Source organism: Marmota monax, unplaced genomic scaffold, assembly GCF_021218885.2.
Source record: "Marmota monax isolate L192 unplaced genomic scaffold, Marmota_monax_Labrador192_F-V1.1 WCK01_AAM20220418_F8-fsc00010, whole genome shotgun sequence".
In the NCBI taxonomy this organism is placed as follows: Eukaryota; Metazoa; Chordata; class Mammalia; order Rodentia; family Sciuridae; genus Marmota; species Marmota monax.
Window position 1 is genome coordinate 18,001,586 of NW_026692321.1, and position 19,811 is coordinate 18,021,396.

Below are 19,811 nucleotides of genomic sequence, written 5' to 3' on the forward strand. Positions count from 1 at the left end.
CCTACTGATAAGAAATTTGTGACAAGGAACTGGGGATGTGGCTCAAGTAGTAGCACGCTCGCCTGGCATGCTTGAGGCACTGGGTTCGATCCTCAGCACCACATAAAAATAAATTTAAAATACTGTGTCCACCTAAAGCTAAAAAGTAAATATTTAAAAAAAAGAAATTTGTGACAATTTTTAATGAAATTCGTCTTACTGAATGAAGAAATGAAGGTATTCATTCCCAAATGAAGAAATATATCTACATAAATAGCATAAGTCAGATAATTTCCCTAATTAGATTAAACTGTTGTAATTCATTCTCGGATGTGATTAAGCTGTTGTTGATTAAACTATTCTCAAATAATTTTAATCACAAATTAAATGATGACTATATGAATTACACATCCATTAAAGCAAGTTGGCTGGTTATAGAAAGTTTAGTTATAATATATAATAAAAATATTTCTTAACATTACACAATTTATATTTTGATCATTAGGACTAGTCCTCTCCAGTCAGGCATGGTGGTACACACCTGTAATCCCAGTGAGACCCTGTCTCAAAATAAAAATAACAATGGCTGGGTATATGTATAATAAGAATTGTAATGCATTCCGCTGAAGTGTAGTTAAAAAAAAAATCAATATTTAAAAAAAAAAAAGAAAGGAAAAGAAAAAAAAAACAAGGGCTGGGGGGCTGGGGATGTGGCTCAAGCGGTAGCGCGCTCGCCTGGCATGCGTGCGGCCCGGGTTCGATCCTCAGCACCACATACAAAGATGTTGTGTCTGCCAAAAAACTAAAAATAAAAAAATAAATAAATATTTAAAAAAAAAAAAAAACAAGGGCTGGGGATGGAGCTCAGTGGTAGAGTGCCCCTAGGTTCAATCTCCAAAACAAACAAAACTGGTCCTTTCCTAGGTCACTTCTAAATGTTCCCAGTAGGCTTTCACACACATGATGGTTACTTAATAATTTGCTCCCAAGTCAAAAGAATTTTGGACAGACAGTAAGCCAAAGAAAAAGCAACCAGAAACAACAAAAATTGAATAAAATCTAGGCACTAAAGAAAAAACTGGAGTTGGTACCAGTAGCCTATAATTACAAAGGAAAAAGATACTGAAAAGCTTCCTCTCCCACTCTCCAACACTGGTCTCTCACTAGGTAACACAAATTTAAATTATGAACACAAATTAAATCAGAGTATACCACAATGTTCTATATAATATATCTCATGTATTATATTTACTATTCCTTTCTATCACTTTTCCTCAAAGTAGGAATAAGAATTCCTGGAAATGGCTAAATTCTTCATGACAATTTTCTAAATTTTGTTTCCATTTCCAGATTAATCTTGGGAACAATAAAACCATATTCTGGGTCATGTATATGACCACCACACTACTACGAGTACTGCTGTGTGATTTGGAGGCCAGAATCTGCATGTGTCATTTACTAGTGGCATTAGTGGCAAGAGATCACCGAAGAGCAAAGGCTGGCAAACTACAGAACCTATATACTACCTCAGGCACTTCTAACCTGTCACCTGTTCTTACAAATGAAGTTTGTTGGTATTGGTGTCCTCATGGGGTTTGTTTCTATTGTTTCTTCTGTTTTGGCTTTTGACAGTACTGGGGATTGAACCAACGACAGTCAACCACTGAGCTACATCCCCATCCCTTTTAATTCTTTATTTTGAGACACAGTCTAAGTTGTCCAGGATGGCCTTATGATCCTCCTACCTCCGACTCCTGAGTAGCTGGGATTATAGGCATGCACTACTGCACACAGCTGCAAATGAAAGTTTTATTGGAACACAGTCACAATAATCCATTTCTATATGGTCTAAGGCTGCTTTCATGATGCAACAGCAGACTGGAGTAAATGTCACAGAGAGCATTTGTGTCACAGAGAACATTTGGCCTTCCAAGTCTAAAATACCATTGTCTGTCCTTTTACAAAAAAAAAGTTTGCCAACCTGACCTACAGCAATAATAATTAACACCGAATTACTGCACATCTGGCTATAATTAATTACTATGTCTCCACTGTCACAATGACAACAATCATCCCACAATGCTCCGCAAAGTAAGATTCACTCCTCACTGCTAAAATAGCATTCGAACTATTCAAACTCCACTAACCATTCACTGGACAAATATTTATTGAGTAGCTCTTATGTGGCATTTGTATGAATGAAAGACAAAGTCCTCACCTGCATGGAGTTTGCATTCATGTGAGAGGATTAAATAAAGTAATTCACTAGACAGCACCTGGCCTAAACAGGCACAGGTTGAAGGCTAGCTCCTATTATTACTACAATTATTATTACCACTACACAGGTAATTTATAAATCTAGTGTGGGAGCATCTCATTTGTAATTAATGAGAAATGTTATTTGATTCTTTTAAGAAAGTTTTTGGCTTCTAAAACTAATAAAGCAGAAAATAGACACTTCTGAAATTTACTTATCTGAATTGACAAAATATATCTTTAAGTCACACAGACAATTATCACAAACCTGAATCAAATAACACATAAAAAGAGATACCATATGAAATGGTCATATCACATCTGTAAGGAACAAATATTGTTAAAAACACCTGTTCTATTGCCTAGTGTGCTTGAGGCCCTAGGTTTGATCCCCAGCATGCAAAAACAAACAAACATCTGTTACATAAACTGGGCTTTAATTTTGTTACTGTTTTGAAACTACCTAGTTGAGGACTGGGGATGTGGCTCAAGTGGTAGCGCACTCGCCTGGCATGTGTGCGGCCCGGGTTCGATCCTCAGCACCACATACAAACAAAGATGTTGTCTCTGCCAAAAACTAAAATGTAAATAAAATATTTAAAAAAAAAAAAAAGAAACTACCTAGTTGAAAAATTACAAATTCAACTAAGTATATACTCTCGGCTGAGGCAGGCAGGAAGAAGACACAGAGGGAAGAGCAGGGGGAGGGGAACGGAAGAGGGAACCCTCCTTCAAGATGGGCAATTATACCCCTGTCTCTTCTGCAGGAGAAGAAAGCAAACTGCACTTCACCACTGAGTCGAAGTTCCCTCTGGCCTCCGAAGGTAAACACCCCCAGGCTGTGTAATGATAAGTGCTTTTCTTTCTTCAAAAAGAGGCCCTGAACAAAAGCCAACTGCTGGGCCTGATGATCAACTTCAGAAGTAACCATTTCCAACAGGAAGAAAAAACCTGGCCATGCTGGACTTAACGACAGAACTCTAGGTTAACCTCCACCATGATATCTTTGTTAAGAAAATTTCAAAAAAGTATTTTTATGCATATTAGATTTTCCTCTTACTGATTTCAGAAAAAAATAACCAAGTAAGAGCTGACTCTATGAAAAATAATTAAACACTATTCAACTACAGAGATACTCCTGATATTCCCACTTCAGAAACAAGGCATCAAATGTTTTAATTACTTTAGAAAATTATACTCTTGTGATGATTTTCTGTATGGTATGTAAAACTATTCATAGTATTTAAAAATCCTCAGGCTGGGGTTGTGGCTCAGCTCGTCTAGGTAGAATGCTCTTCTAACACATGTGAGGCTCTGGGTTCAATCCTCAGCACAAGAAAGAAGAGAAAGAGGAAGAGGAAGAGAAGATCAAAGGTTTTGTGTCCAACAACTAAAAATAAATATTTTTTTAAAAATCCACTAAATTTGGCCTATAACATAAAACTACAATTAGTTCTTTTAAAAATAATTATTAAGGGCTGCAGCTGTAGCTCAGCGGTAGAGCGCCTGCCTAGCATGTTCCAGGCCCTGGGTTTGATCCTCAGCACCACATAAAAATAAATAAATAAATAAAATAAAGGTACTGTGTCCAACTACAACTAAAAAATAAATATAAATAATAATGATTATTATTAGTATTATTACTATTATTATTATTAAACTGGGTAGTCCCAGCTCTTGGGAGGCTGAGGAGGGAAAATCTTTTGAGTTCAGAAGTTCCAGATCAGCCTAGGCAACATGGTAAGACCCCATCTCAAAAAAGGAGGAAGAAAGGAGGAGGGAGGAAGGAAGAAACAAACAAACCAAACTGCTTATGATATATCATGTGGCAGAATTAAAACACCAAATTTTACTTATAGTTCAATTACTTAACAGTTACATGTGTATATAAACAAAGATGAGAAGTAAATTTCAAAATAAAACCACATTTGTAGCTGAGTGCTGTGTGCACACCAGTAATTCTAGCAACCCTGGATGCTGAGGCAGGAGGATTGCCAAATTCAAGGTCAGCCTCAGCAATTTAGAGAGGCCCTAAGCAACTTAGGAAGACCCTGTCTTAAAATTTAAAAAGGGCTGGGGATATGGCTCAGTGGTAAGAGCCCTGGGTTCAATTCCTAACACACACACACACACACACACACACAATTTGTAGCCCACAGTGGTGGTACACACCATCACTGCGGCTGAGGCAGAAGAATCACAAGTTCAAGGCCAGCCTTGGCAACTTCATGAGACCCTGTCTCTAAATAAAATTCAAAAAGTGCTGCAGATGCAGCTCAAGCCTAGCATACACAATGGCCTGGGTTCAATCCCCACTACTGTAAAAATAAATAAATAAATAAATATAATAATAAAACAATGTTACTAATAATAAAAAATAAAACATTAATAATAATAATACATTTGTAAGGTGTGCTTGTTTTTCCTCCTTAAGATTTAATTTGGTGCTGTGTTGCTTGGCAATCTTTAGAAAATTAAGTATATTTTATGTTTGTATTTACATTAGTTTTTAAATGTTTAAATGAATGCTTGGAGGCAATAAGAAAACAGACACTCAAATTGTCAGTGCATGTATACTGACACAGCATTTTGAAAGGTAATAGCTACTAAATTTTTAAATGTATACTAACTTTATCCCAGTAAAAATGTGTAAAGATATATTTATTTGCTTAAAAAAAAAAAGGGAAGATAAAGAGAGGAGGAAAAGGAAGAAGAAGAAGAGAAAAGGGAAGGAAAAGGTCGAAAAGGAGGAAAGGAAAATTCCTTATGAACCTGTTTAAGTAACTCAGGATATACAATGAAATCACATAGTTCACAGACACTGAAGAGAATGCAAAAGGCAAGGTGAGCAAATCCCACTTGTGAATCTTGAAACAGCTCAGTCAAGGCAGAATGAGGGGCTAGGGCTGGGGTTGTGGCTCAGTGGTAGAGCACTTGCCTGGCATGTGTGAGACACTGAGGTCGATTCTCAGCACCACATATAAATAAATAAAATAAAGGTCCAACAACAACTAAAAAAAAATTATAAATAAATAAATAAAAGGGCAGAAGAACACAGTACGACAACACAGCAGATGCTGCCCTACCAGTCCAGGTTCCCTCTCACTGTTCTGACCTGAACCAGACCACAGCTGCTGCTTCTCTAGAAAACTGCCCTCCACTGACTGAATGACCTTAACAAAGAAAGGCCTGGAAAGCTAACCCATCCCATGGGGGGAAACAGGCAGCTGCAGCAGATCTGAGGCTGATCTGAGGCAGAAACACTCAGCTCCAGCAAGTTCTGGATCCTGGTAAGATGGGTGAACACATACAATCTTATCCACTGAATACAACTATAAAATCTGTATAGAATACATGATGGAGTTAATCAAGATCTACTAAAAAAGCAAGCATGAACTGGTAAATTGAGAAAGAATACAGAATTCAAAGGACTACTGAACATGTGGTAAATTTGCCTTTTTTCTCTCTTGAATCCCCAGACCTAAACTCAATACAGCCAGGACCCCCAAACAGTATTGTGGTACAAACAGAAAAAGTCCAGGAGAAACCCTTTGGTTCTGCTCAAAGGGAAGAAAAGAGATATAAAGCACAGAAAGAGTGGGAGAAATCCCCCAGGTTTTTTCCTCTCCATTCTCTCCCACAACAGTCCACAGATAATCTCAGAGAAGGCAACATGGTAGGAAAAGCTGCTGGCACTAGAAAACTACAGGGGTCAAAAATGTGGGAAAAGAAATTAAAGGCACACAAATTGGCAGGGAAGACATAAAACTGTCTTTCTTTCATAGGGGATATGATTATCTATGCAAAAAGTCCAAGACAAAAAACTCCTGGAACTAGTAAGCAATCACAGCAAGGTTGCAGGATACAAGGTACATATACAAAAGTCTATCACCTTCCTATATACTAATGAACAAGTAGAATTAAAAGGACAATAGCACAATAAAAATAATAAAGTAAAAATAAAACACAATCCACTTACATTAGCACCCCAAAAAATGAATACTTGGGGGTATAAATTTAGCAAAACATGTAAAAATTAGTATGAGAAAAACTATGACTCCAATGAAAGAAATCTAAGTAGAATTGACTAAATTAAAATTAATTCCATGTTCATAAATAGGAAAATTAAGTATTATCAAGATGCCAGTTCCTTCTAACTTGATTCCAGTTTTAATACAATCCAAATCAAACTCCCAGCAATTTATTTTGTGGATGTTGACAATCTGATTCTAAAGTTTATACAGAAAGACAAAGACTGTGAACAGTCAATGCAATATTGAAGAAAAGGGTGGAGAAATGAGACTACATGGCTTCAAGACTTACTATAAAGTTACAGTGTGGTATTGGGAAGAAGAAGAAGAAAGAAGAAGAAAGAAGAAAGAAGAAGAAGAAGAAGAAGAAGAAGAAGAAGAAGAAGAAGAAGAAGAAGAAGAAGAAGAAAGAAGAAAGAAGAAAAAGAAGAAGAAAAGAAGAAGAAATCTTATCAAGAGAACTGAAAAGAGTCCCCAGAAATAGATTCACATAAATACTGTTAAAAAGGCAATTCAGTGGAGGAAAGATGGTCTTTTCAACAAATGTTACTGGAAGGACTGGACATCCACATGCAAAAATATGAATCTAGACGGTGACCTTACACCCTTCATAAAAATTAACTCAAAATGGATCACAGGCATAATTTTAACATGAAACTACACCAACTCCTCAAAACAACACAGGAGAAAATCTAGATGACCTTGGGTGTGCTCATGATTTTATAGTGATAACATGACTGGCATGATCCATGAAAGAAGTGATAAACTGGACTTCATTAAATTTAAAAAGTTCCAGCTGGGCATGGTGGCACACACCTGTAGACCAACCTAGGCAACATATGGAAACCCTGTCTCAAAAATTAAATTTAAAAGGGTAATGGGTGTAGCTCAATAGTAAATGGTTTAGCATGTACAAAGCCCCAGGTTAAATGTACAAAGCCCCAGGTTAAATCACCAGTACTGCAAAAAAATATTTTTTTTAAATTATTCTTATAAGTTCTGCTTTGCAAAAGATAGTGTTAAGAGAATGGAAAGACAAGCCACAGACTAGGACAGAAAATTTGTTAAAAAACATATCTGATAAAGAACTGTTGTCCAAAATATAGAATTATTAAAATTCAATAATAAGAAAACAATCTGATGAAAAAAATGGGCAAAAGATCTAAAAAGACACCCCACCAAATGAAATATACACTGATGGCAAATGTGCATCTAAAAAGCACTCAGATTCAATGTGTCATTAGAGAAATGAAAATTAAAACAAGGAGACATCACTATACACTTGTTAAAAATGGCCAGAACTGAGAACCAGTGTTCTCAGTAAACATCAAATGCTGAGAAGGATGCAGAACAACAAGAACTCAATTCATTGCTGGTGGGAATGCAAAACAATATATAGTCACTTTGAAAATATGATAGTTTCTTACATAACTAAACATAACTATTACCATGCAATCCAGCAATCAAGACTCCTTGATGTTTACGCAAAGGAGGTGAAACATATTCGCTCAAAAACCTGCACACAGATATTTAAAACAGCATTATTTGGAACCAAGATTTCCTTTAGCAGGTAAGTAGATAAACTACAGAATGTTATTCAGCATTAAAAAGAAATGAGCGGGGCTGGGGATGTGGCTCAAGCGGTAGCGCGCTCGCCTGGCATGCGTGCGGCCCGGGTTCGATCCTCAGCACCACATACAAACAAAGATGTTGTGTCCGCCGATAACTAAAAAAAATAAATAAATAAATATTAAAAAATTCTCTCTCTCTCTCTCCCCCCCCACCTCCCTCTCTCTTTAAAAAAAAAAAAAAAAGAAATGAGCTATCAAGCCATTCAAAGACAGGAAGTAGTAGGGCTTGGGGGCACACACCTGTAACCCCAGCAACTCGGGAGGCTAAGGCAGGAGGGTCGAAAGTTCAAAGTTCATGGCCAGCCTCAGCAACTTAGCAAGACCCTCTCTCAAAATAAAAAGGGTTGCTGATATAGCTCAGTGATAGAGCGTCCCCAGTACTGCAAAAAATAAAAGACATGAAGGAACTATACAAATATATGACAGTGCTTTGCCCCCACTCTCCACCCCCCCACACACACACACTACAAAGCATTCTGAAAAGGGCAAAACTATAATCAGTGGTTGCTGAGAGTTTGGGGGAAGGCTGTGAATCAGCAGAGCACAGAGGATTAGGGGGGCTGTTGAAATACTTTATATGATACTACAATGGTACATACATGTCTTTATACAATTCGAGCAAATTCATAGAATGTACAACAAAAGTAAACCCCAAAATAAACCATGGCCTTTGAGTGATTATGATATGTCGATGTAGGTTCACTGATTATAACAAAAGTACCTCTGATGAGAAAAATTGATAATTGGGGAGGCTATGTGTGAGGTGGGGCAGAAAATTTATAGAGAATCTGTGCAATACAAGAAATTGTTAGGGCTGGGGTTGTGGCTCAGCTGTAGAGCACTCACCTAGCATTCGTGAGGCACTGGGTTCAATCCTCAGCATCACATAAAGTAAAATAAAGACATTGTATCCATCTATAACTAAAAAATAAATATTAAAAGAAAAAAAGAAATTGTTAGCAGAGTTCTCTTCCTCTTGCTACAAAATGGCAGTCTCTCCTACCCAAGGACTATGTAAAGACTTCCTCTGAGATGCAAATTCTCAAAACATAATGTGCCTCCCTGATCCTACCCTGCCTCCTTTACTGCTTCTAGACTAATAACTAGGGGCCAGTCTTGGCATTTTGAAATAAGGAGATAACTAACTATCCCTGCTTCTGGTGGAAAGGACTGATTTACCAAAAGAGCTGCTGAACCTGATATGAACTGTCAGGAACTGGGAGAACATACCTGAAAAGGGATCTTGAGAGTGCTGAACTTGGGGGCCAAGTATAAGACTGGTAAGGAAGCTGGGCATGGTGATCCACACTTGTAAACCCAGTGATTAGGGCCAAGTTCAAGGCCAGCCTCAGAGACTTAGTAAGGTCCTGTCCCAAAATTTAAAAAAAGACCTGGAGATGTAACTCAGTGGTAATGCATCCCTGGGTTATAATCTCGAGAACTGTAATAAGAAATAAGACTGGTAAGGAAATGTTTGTTGATATGGGGGGACTCTCTCAGAACTCAGACTTTAATGTTCCAAAAAGGACACCTGGAGTCAGACTGTATGTGCTATTGTGATCACTCATTTAAACCTGAAATAAAGTTTTTAGAAGATGGCCTGTAGAAAATGAGTTGGAAAAAAAAAAAAAAAGAAAAGAAAATGAGTTGAAGATGCTGGAACTGACAGAGTACTAAGGAAAGAGTCAGAAGGGTGCTCTCTCCCCCAAGACTCCTACCTTTTACCAATTCCATGTCCACTGGACTAACTGCAGCTGCCCTCTCCTTTTTTTTTTTAATTAAACCTGACTTTTTCTAATCTCTGGAATTCACCTTGTATCCTGTATGGTCAGGCCTGAAATACATATAAATACATATTTACATATATACTATTATAACATATATTTATATATTATATAATTAATCTATATTTATAAATACATATAAAAATAAATACATAGCTCTACCACCCCATAAAACAATCAGCCAGTGACTGATGGAGGTGGTGTGTAAATAGTACAGCTACCTCACCCTCTCTGAGACACGTTTTACACTGACTCTTTGGTGTTCCCCAGTGGGAATAGGCCTGTCATTACTAAGGCAATGTGCTTTATAACAAACCCCTTATTTGCTATCTTCCCTTTCCTATCTCACTTCACACTCCTCTATTGGTTTTTCCTCCAAAACAAAATACTTGCACTGAAATCCTTATCTGAGTCAGCTACTGGGGGAATTAAGACATCAAGTCTTTTCATTTAACCAAGCTCATAATTTGATTACGTAAAATCCAAGTTTATGGGGTATACATAAACTAAGATTAGTATAATTGATGTCCCTAGCTCAGTGCTTTATGTACACTAATATCTGTATCTTTGTAATTCTGCTTTTAACAGTTTCATACCCAGCAAGGAACCAACCAATCCTACTACCATAGCTATTATACGCCCTTGTCATTCTGACATGACCTTTGTAAACTAACACTAACACTTTCACAAACGTAAGCACATCTCTCTACTTCCTTCCACTTGGACTCCTGGCACTCAGCCTTTTCTTAGCCATACAACTCACAGATGACCAATGGTTCCCTATCATTCCTTTCACACGCCAACTCTAATTTCAAACCCTGCCATTTCCTTCCTCATAATCACTCTCATATCCACCCTTTTTTTCCCATTTCAATTGCCAAAATCTTCATGCACATTAATGAACAAATAAAATTCTATGACCTCATGATCTCAGAACTCTCCACTCCCTTTTCCCTGTAGTTTATCCTGCAGCCATACAAAAGTGTATCTACACTAGGTGTATTTACTTAAACTTGTCTAACCTTCAGTGAGTCCGAATAACTCTAGTCAAGCAGGAGCTTCTTTCCACCTAAAGACTCTGAACACAGGCTTAGTCTACAAAGCATCAAGACCAGAGAACAAGCTCTGAGAACGTAAGTAACGTGTCTTAAATCTAAGAGAGGCTAAAATTGGAAGTTGTAGAAGAAGCTATTTGATGTTCTAAACCCAAAACTAAACTGAATTAACAAGTTTTTAAATGTACCACCAAAGCAACAATCCATGAAATTAAAAAATTGATAAGTTGAATTTTATCAAAATTAACTGCTCTAAGGCTGAGTGCAGTGGTGCACAGCTATAATCCAAGTTATTCAGGAGGTGGGGACAGGAGATCTCAAGTTCAAGGCCAGTCTGCAACTTAGCAAGACCCTATCTAAAAATAAAACAATTTAAAAGGAATTAAAAAAAAAAAATCAACTGATCACAAAAGATACTGCTAGGAAAATAAAAGGACAGACCACAGAGAGAAAGAAAATATTTTCAAAACTAATATTTTACCTGAGGAGAGACTTGTATCCAAATAATATAAAAAACTCTGAAAACTCAAAAATAAGAAAACAGCCCAATTAAAAAATGATCAAAAGATCTGATCAAGGGCTGGGGATGTGGCTCAAGTGGTAGCGCGCTTGCCTGGCGTGCGTGCGACCCGGGTTCGATCCTCAGCACCACATACAAACAAAGATGTTGTGTCCGCCGAAAACTAAAAAAAAAAAATAAATAAATATTAAAATACTCTCTCTCTCTCTCTCATTCTCTCTCTCTTTAAAAAAAAAAAAAAGATCTGATCAAGAATCACAGCCTTAGGGCTGGGACTGTGGCTCAGCGGTAGAGCACTCACCTAGCACGTGCGAGGCCCTAGGTTCGATCCTCTGCACCACATAAAAATAAATAAAATAAAGGTATTGTGTCCAACTACAACTAAAAAATTAAAATTTTTAAAAAAAGGATCACAGCCTTGGGGCTGGGGTTGTGGCTCAGGAGTAGAGCGCTCACCTAGCATGTGCAAGGCCCTGGGTTCGATTCTCAGCGCCACTTTAAAATAAAAGTATTGTATCCAACTACAACTAAAAACTAAATATTAAAAAAAAAAAAAAAAAAAGAATCACAGCCTTACCAAGTGCAGTGGCACATGCCTGTAATTCCAGAGGCTCAGGAGACTGAGACAGTTTAAAGCCAGCCTTGGCAAAAGGAAGGCACTAAGCAACTCTGTGAGAGCCCGTCTCTCACAAAATAGGGCTGGGGATGTGGCTCAGTGGTCGAGTGCCCTGAATTCAATCCCAGGTACACAGCCTTTGGAACAGGAGTCCCCTGTGATTTTCCTTTGCTAGCAATGCAATAAACCTTCTTTTTCCTTTTTCTCAAAAAAGAAAATAAATTAGATCAACCACCTCACCAAAGAAGATATAGACATGGCAAACAAGAGAAAAGATGTTCAACAGCATTTGTTATTAGGAAATTACAAATTATAACAATAAAGAGATAACACTATATACCAATATTAGAAGAACTATAATCCAAAAATCCAACAATATCAAATGTTGAGAAGGATGTAGAACACAAGGAACTCTGGTCTATTGCTGGTGAGACTGCACAGTCACATTGAAAGACAGTAGGCAATTTCTCACAAAGTTAAATATGGTCCTACCTAAGATCCAGTGATTACACTGCTAGGCATTTACCCAGCTAAACTGAAAATTTACATCCACATAAAAACTGCATCAAATGTTTATCTAACTTAATTCTTTATTGCCAAAAACTGGAAAAAAAAAAACAAAAAATGCCCCTCAACAGATGAATGTATAAATAATCTGCAGTATTTCCATAAACAGAATATTGTTCATCAATAAAAAGTATGACATATCAAGCCATGAAACAATATAAAAAAGCTTAAATGCATATTACTAAGTGAAAAAAGCCAGACTAAGAGGGTTAATACTGCATGATCTGAATTGTAACACCAACTAAAGAAAACAAAACTACAAAGACAATAACATTATCAGTGGCTGGTGAGCTTTAGGGGTAATGAAAACTGAGTAGATGAAGCACAGAGAAATTTTTAGGGCAATGAAACTATTGTCTAAGATACTACAATGGTGGATATATGATATTATGCATTTGTCAACACTTAGTGAACTCTACAACACAAACAGTGACCCTAATTTATGCAAATCTATAACAAATCAAAAGATTCCAGGATAAAATGCAGACTACAACAAAACAATCCAACTGTATTAGTGTATAAAACAACCTCACTGAAGAGTGGGGAAAAGGTAGTGAGGAAAACATGGAAAAAGCAATTCATCAGCCAACTAGATGCCTGTTCTCTGTAGGACACTGTACCCAACAATGACAAAATGCACATTCTCTCCAAATGCATATGCATCAAGAAAGATCATATCCTGAACCATAAAACAAACATTAGCAAATTCAAAAGAACTGAAATCATACAAGGTATTTTATCATAATGGATTTAAACTAAAATTCACTAAGAAAAAGACAAATCAATGAAACCAAAACCTGATTCTTTGAAAAGATCAGTAAAACTGATACACAAGACAAAATACAAAAATAAAAGCATACATTACCAACATCACTAATGAAAGAGGAGGTATTACTACAGAATCCATGAACATTAAAACAAATACCATGAGAATACCATTAACAATTCTGTTCAATAAACAGAAATTTGACAACTTAGGTAAAACTAATTGATTACTCAAAAGCTACAAATTACCAAAATTCATCCAAACTTCACCAGATAACTAGAATGATCCTATAACTATTAAAGAGATGAATTTGTGTTTAAAAATAAACTTTTATATTCTGTATATTCCAGACTCAATTCTATAAGATCTCTTCCATAACACAAAAGACAAGGAAATACTTTCCAATTCATTTTGTGGCCAGTGCTACCCAAATACAACACCAAAGGAAGGAAGTACAAAAAAGCAAACTACCAATCAGTGTTCATGAACACAGGTGCAGAAGACTCAACGAAATATTAGCAAATCAGACTGAGGGTATACAGCTCAGTGGTAAAGCATATACTAGCATGTGTGATGTCCTAGGTTAAATCCCCAGCACCACAGAAAACAGCATCACACACATATACACACAAATACACAAATTAAATCCAGCAATGTATTAAAACTTCCTACAGAGACATTAGTCATAAAGAGGGCATAGTATTGGCACATGGATAGCAATACAAATTAATAGAACAAATTGGTCAACTGATTTTCAACAAATATGACAAGTTAATTCGGTGGAGAAAGGATAGTCTTTTCAACAAATGATGCTGGAATCAAATTATGATATATTCATACAAATTGTGGAATATCCATAAAATGGAATACTATTCGGCCATAAAAATAATATATTGATGGGGCTGGGATGTAGCTCAGTGGTAGAGCACTTGCCTAGCGCGGGTAGGACCCAGGTTCGATCCTCAGCACCACATAAAAATAAAGGCATTGTGTTGTGTCCATCCACAACTTAAAAAAATAAATAAATATTTAAAAAACATATTGAGAGCTGGGGTTGTGGCTCAGTTGTAAAGCACTTACCTAGCATGTGTGAGGCATTGGGTTAGATTCTCAGCACCACATATAAATAAATAAAGTCCACTGACAACTAAAAAATTTTTTAAAAAATAAAAATAAAAAAGTATTGATGCATGCTACAACATGGATGAACCATGAAAATGTAACAAATGAAAGAAGTCAGTCACAAAAGGCCACATATCACAAGATTCTGTTTATATGAAATTTCCAGAATAGGTAAATCTATAACAAAGAAATAAATAATTGGTTTCCAGGGATTGGTGGGGAGGAAAATAGAGAGTTACTGCTAATGGGAACAGAGTTCCTGTTTTGGGGAGATGAAAATGTTCTGAAATTAGACACTAACGATAGTTGTACAACTCCATGAATGTTCTAAAAAACAGTAAATTATAGGGTGAATTATACAAATAAACAGAAAAGGGACCTTAGTATAGATAAGCCTTTGGGATTGATCCTAGGTTGTGCATTGCTGTTGCTCATTCATTCTGACTTTTACATAAGCCTATAAACTACATTTTAATCATCTACTCCCCTGCTGATGGAAATCTGGATTATTTCCAGTAAGTTTCTTTTTTTTTCTTTTTCCATATTACAGGCCATGTTTATACATTCTTGTACCTGTATCTTATTGCACAAGGGTAGAGTTTATCTTGGGTATACACCTAGAAGAGGAACTGCCAATCTGTTTTGAAAGTTCACCTGGGTACATTCCTGTCATCGATGTATTAGAGAGCATGTGGATTCACATCTCCAATGCTTAGCCCACTGGGTTCAGCAAATCTGGCAAATAGTATGGGTATATGTCAACTCACTGTAGTCTTGATTTGCATTTCTTCAAGTACTTATATGTGTTTCCTTTTTTGTGAAGTGCCTATTTGTCTTTCGCAATAAGTTTTTGTTACAGTAGTCATTTAAATGTGTGTGTGTGGGGGGGGTTATTTTGTTTTCTTTTTAGTGTAGGGAATATAACCTAAGGCCACAGTATGCTAAGCAAGCACTCTACCACTGATCCACATCCCTACCTCCCTGCAATTGTGTGTGCATGCATGTGCACACAAACGTACTTGCGGGCATACTTTTTAAAAAAACAACTGGGGACTGAACTCAGACTCATTCTACTTCTGAGCTATATCCCCAACACTTTTTATTTTATTTTGAGACAGAACTTCTCTAGGTTGGCCTCAAACTTACAATCCTTCCTGCTTCAACCTCCTAGGAAGCTGGGATTACAGGCATGCCCCACCATGCCCAGCTCCTAAAAAAACATTTTTTTATATTTATTCTTAAGTTTTAGGTGGCCACAATATCTTTATTTTAAATTTATGTGGTGCTGAGGATCAAACCCAGTACCTTGAGCATGCTAGGCAAGCAAGCACTCTACCACAATCCCAGCCCCCTAAAAAAATTTTTTTTAATTTTTTTTTTTTTTTTTTTTTAGAGAGAGAGAGAGAGAAAGAGAATTTTTTAATATTTACTTTTTAGTTCTTGGCTGACACAACATCTTTGTTTTTGTATGTGGTGCTGAGGATCGAACCCGGGCCGAACGCATGCCAGGCGAGCGCGTTACCACTTGAGCCACATCCCCAGCCCCCTAAAAAATATTTTTAAGAACAGATTTTCTAAGTAAAAAAAAAACAAGCACAAATAAAAATAAGACTGATAAATTAACCTACATGAGCAATCTATGTATCAAAAGACTCATGAGAAAGATGGTAAGACAAGTCACAGACTAGGAAAGGAGATCTGCAATCAACATAACTAAATGAGTGGTAATGGCACATATAGCCTCTACGGGCTGATAAGAGTCTACTTTTCACCTAGGTGATGAGTATTAGGTGTTTACTATATAATAATTCACTAAGCTATAAATATTTTTAGTATCTGTTTTATTCGATAATTAAAAGCTTATGAAAATATAAATTTACCCAATCACACTCATCAAATGAGAAAAAGTCTGAAAACTATTATTTATGTTAACAAAAATATAAAGCCATATGAACTCTCACATACTGCTGTTGAGTGAATAACAGCCATTTCAAGCAGCAAAGGCAGTATCTAATAAATGTTTAAAATGTACAAAACTGATCACCTAGAAATGCCCCTTCCATGATTATGTCCTAAAGAGACACATTCAAGAATACTTAGAACTATATTTTTATAAACACAAAAGAGAAACAACTTAAATGCCCATCATCAGAAAAATAGGAAAATAAAATCCTTGCATAGTTAATCACACAAAAGAATACTCTACAGCAAAGCTACATAGTGGTAAAATGGATCAGTTTCACAATGTGAAGTAAAAAATGTTGCAAGAGAATACATACAAAAATGTACTATTTGGGCTGGGGTTGTGGCTCAGTGGTAGAGTGAGCACACGTGAGGCCCTGGGTTCAATCCTCAGCACAACATAAAAGAAATAAAGATATTGTATCCAAATACAATAAAAAATGAATTTTACAAAATGTACTATTTATGCAAAGCTTAAAAGCATGTGCATTAATATAAGCAAGACTGGGACTATGGTGAGACAAGCTAAGTACTTCAGGTACAAGATTTCAGGAAGCATCAATCTCAGAATCACACAAGCCCAGGAATGAAGGCCTCTTATGTCGGGGGCCTAGGTGCCTCCTTCATTTCACCCTTAGCCCTGGCTGTGCATACATGATATTATATATGAAATATTTATGAATTTATGAATTCATACATATATAGCAAAAGTATGAAGAAGCACCCAGGAATAATAATCACTAAATCCTACAAAGTGAAGACTGCTAGAGATGAAAATAAAATCACACGACTATAAAAGGCACTCTACTGGCTATTCTTCATTCATTAGGCTGGATTCTGAGTACACTGTATTTATACTTGACCCTTTTGTATGTCCTATTTCGTTATAAAATTTTAAATCATGGGAGAAAGGGAGTATTTTATTATTGAGCCAGAGTATACCAAATACCATAAACTCTGTGCTTCTATCCAAACACACAGGAACTCTCACAAACTCTCTAACTTAACGTATTAGTCATCACTTCAAGACTTATGATCGGAGCCTCATTTTTATACTTTGGATTTCACTGACAACAAACTCATAAATAGAAGTATCACTCTGCTTTTTTCTTGCTCTTCAAGTGTGTTTGAATTACTATTTCAATCTTTAGTTGACTCTAAAGCTTCACTCTGTAGTTTCTTTGCAGAATCTTGTTAAGCCATTCATTTTTTGGCAAGGTTCACTTCATTCAAATCAGATAACATAATCTGAAAGATCACTAAGCTATGTGCTGCTCTATGTTCTAATACAGTGGAAGCAAACAAAACAGGAAGATCACGTTACAGATGCCCCAGGTTGAGCTGTTCGTGCCCCAGGTTGAGCTGTTCCCACCACCCTCTCAGGCTCCTAGCCTATGCAGGCACTGAGGCGTTTCATCAAACATACAGATGGAGTAAAGTGACAGTCTTCAGGTTAATTATCAGTAAAACTTAACTGCTCATACTGTCTTGTTACACCCTCCCTAGAGGATCATTTTGCCTGCTTCCTACTTTGGAGACCACTGCTTCTTCAAAAAAAAAAATGGAGTGAGAAAATAGGATTGTGCTAGGCTTAAGGAGCAAATCAGGACTGTGGCTGTTAGAATAAGATAAGGAAATTAAGAGCCTATGTGGTTAGGCAACTTGGCCTGAGGTTACAAAGCTAGTAGTTTGTGCAGTTAGCCAATGATGTGGTTCCAAAGCCCATTCTCTTCCCATTGACACATCATCTCCTCCAGGGCAGGCACGTGAAGCCAAGAAATAAGGAAAGAAATCAGGTCCCAAAACTATGTGAGTTAACTAGATCTGGAGGAGAGCACAACAAGAAGTCCTTATACCCTGATCTCTAAGAACACAATGTGTTCCGGAGTTGGACAAAGTCTGCAGGCAGAGGTTAAGTAATTGCTTCAGTAAAGACTACAGGAAGGGGAGATAAAGCTTTGGAAATGTTTTCTGAACATCTCTGCACTGAACCTAAATGTTGAATACCCTTCATTCTGTTGGTTTCTTAACCCTTCCCAGCTCTCAGTTATATCAAAGCATCTAGGTATCAAAAATTCTTATGTAAGTCAGGCACTATGGTGCATGCTTGCAATCCCAGCTACTCAGGAGGCTGCAGCAGAAGGACTGAAAGTTCAAGACCAGTCTGGTCAATTTAGTGAGACCCTGTACCAAAACAAAAAATAAAAAGGGTTAGGGACATAGCTCAGTGGTAGAGCACCCCTGGGTTCAATCCCCAGTACCACCAAAAAAAGAAAAAAAAAAAACGTTCTCATATAAATTCACAATCTCCCAGCAAGCCTCCACCAGTTAGTCTCTGGATGTCCACTTGATACCGGAGTCAGTGGGGGATGGGGCTGGGGTTGTGGCTCAGTAGTAGAGCGCTTACCTTGCATGTGTGAGGCACTGGATTTGATTCTCAGCACTGCACATAGATAAATGAATAAAATAAAAGTTTATCAACAACTAAAAAAACAAAAAAAAGAAGTCAGTGAAGGCTGAGAATGTCCCTAACAAATACTTTGTTACAACTAGCCAAACTTTTTTGAAAAAATAGCTAACTTCCTTGCTTATCTCAGGAAAATTATCAAGTATCCTTCCTCTAATACTTCTCTTTCAGATTAAAAGAAATGCCACAGAGGGCTGGGAATGTGGCTCAAGCAGTAGCGCGCTCGCCTGGCATGCGTGCGGCCCGGGTTCGATCCTCAGCACCACATACAAACAAAGAAAATAATCTGACAGCATTCTCTAGGTTCCTAATAAAAAATATTCAATAATTGCTCTCCACTACTACACAGAGCTCTGAGTAGCTAAATATAACCTCACAGCGCAGATAAAACATTTAGCACAATACTTGGCACAAAATAAGAACCTAGTAAACATCAGCTGTCGTTATTGATATTATTAGGACTATTTGATTATGCTAGAGTAGAGAGCACATATTTTATGTATAGATTATAGATTATTTAGTCCAACCCTGAATATCACATTTCAGTCCTGCTTTAACTTATATACAGTGCATTAGAACACAGAAATTCAAAATCAAAATGCATTTTCTTTAAAGACTATGTTTGTTAAAAATGAAATAACAAGTAAATCATATACAACATACCTGTTTCTCTCAGTTAACTATAATGCAGAAAGTTCTGTCCTACTTCTGATATATTTTAAAATATAATAATTTCAACAAATTCCCTCCCCAAAAAAGGCCTCGATAAAATTCGACACCCAACATAAACACAAACCAGGAAGAGAAGAAAACTTCCTTAAATTGACAACAGACATCTACCAGAAACCTTCAGAAAACATGCTATCAAATAGTGAAACACTGGAAGCTTTCCCATTCAGGAATACGATTAAAATGCCCATTATCATCCTTGCTATTCAACGTTTATACTGGAAGGCCTAGGCAATGCAATAAAGAGGAGGGAAAAAAACAACAGGTATACAATTGTTAAAACCCTGGCCAATTAAGTCTTCTAGTCAAAGTAGTCAGTAAGTAGA

At 36.9% G+C, this 19,811-nt stretch overlaps 1 protein-coding gene across 18 annotated transcripts in view; it reads right to left on the reverse strand.

Moving 5' to 3' along the window:
• Dtnb (dystrobrevin beta) overlaps positions 1–19,811 on the reverse strand; it is a 234,482-nt gene that overhangs the window by 207,897 nt on the left and 6,774 nt on the right. Inside the window, exon 1 of one of the 18 annotated variants that reach the window (XM_058578404.1) lies at positions 8,744–8,793. The exons of 16 other annotated variants lie outside the window; for them this stretch is intronic. The gene's annotated coding sequence lies outside the window, so the exon portion shown is untranslated. Of the gene's footprint in view, positions 1–7,714; positions 7,757–8,743; positions 8,794–19,811 lie in introns of those variants that run through there. One more of the 18 variants, XM_058578403.1, reaches the window with a different exon arrangement.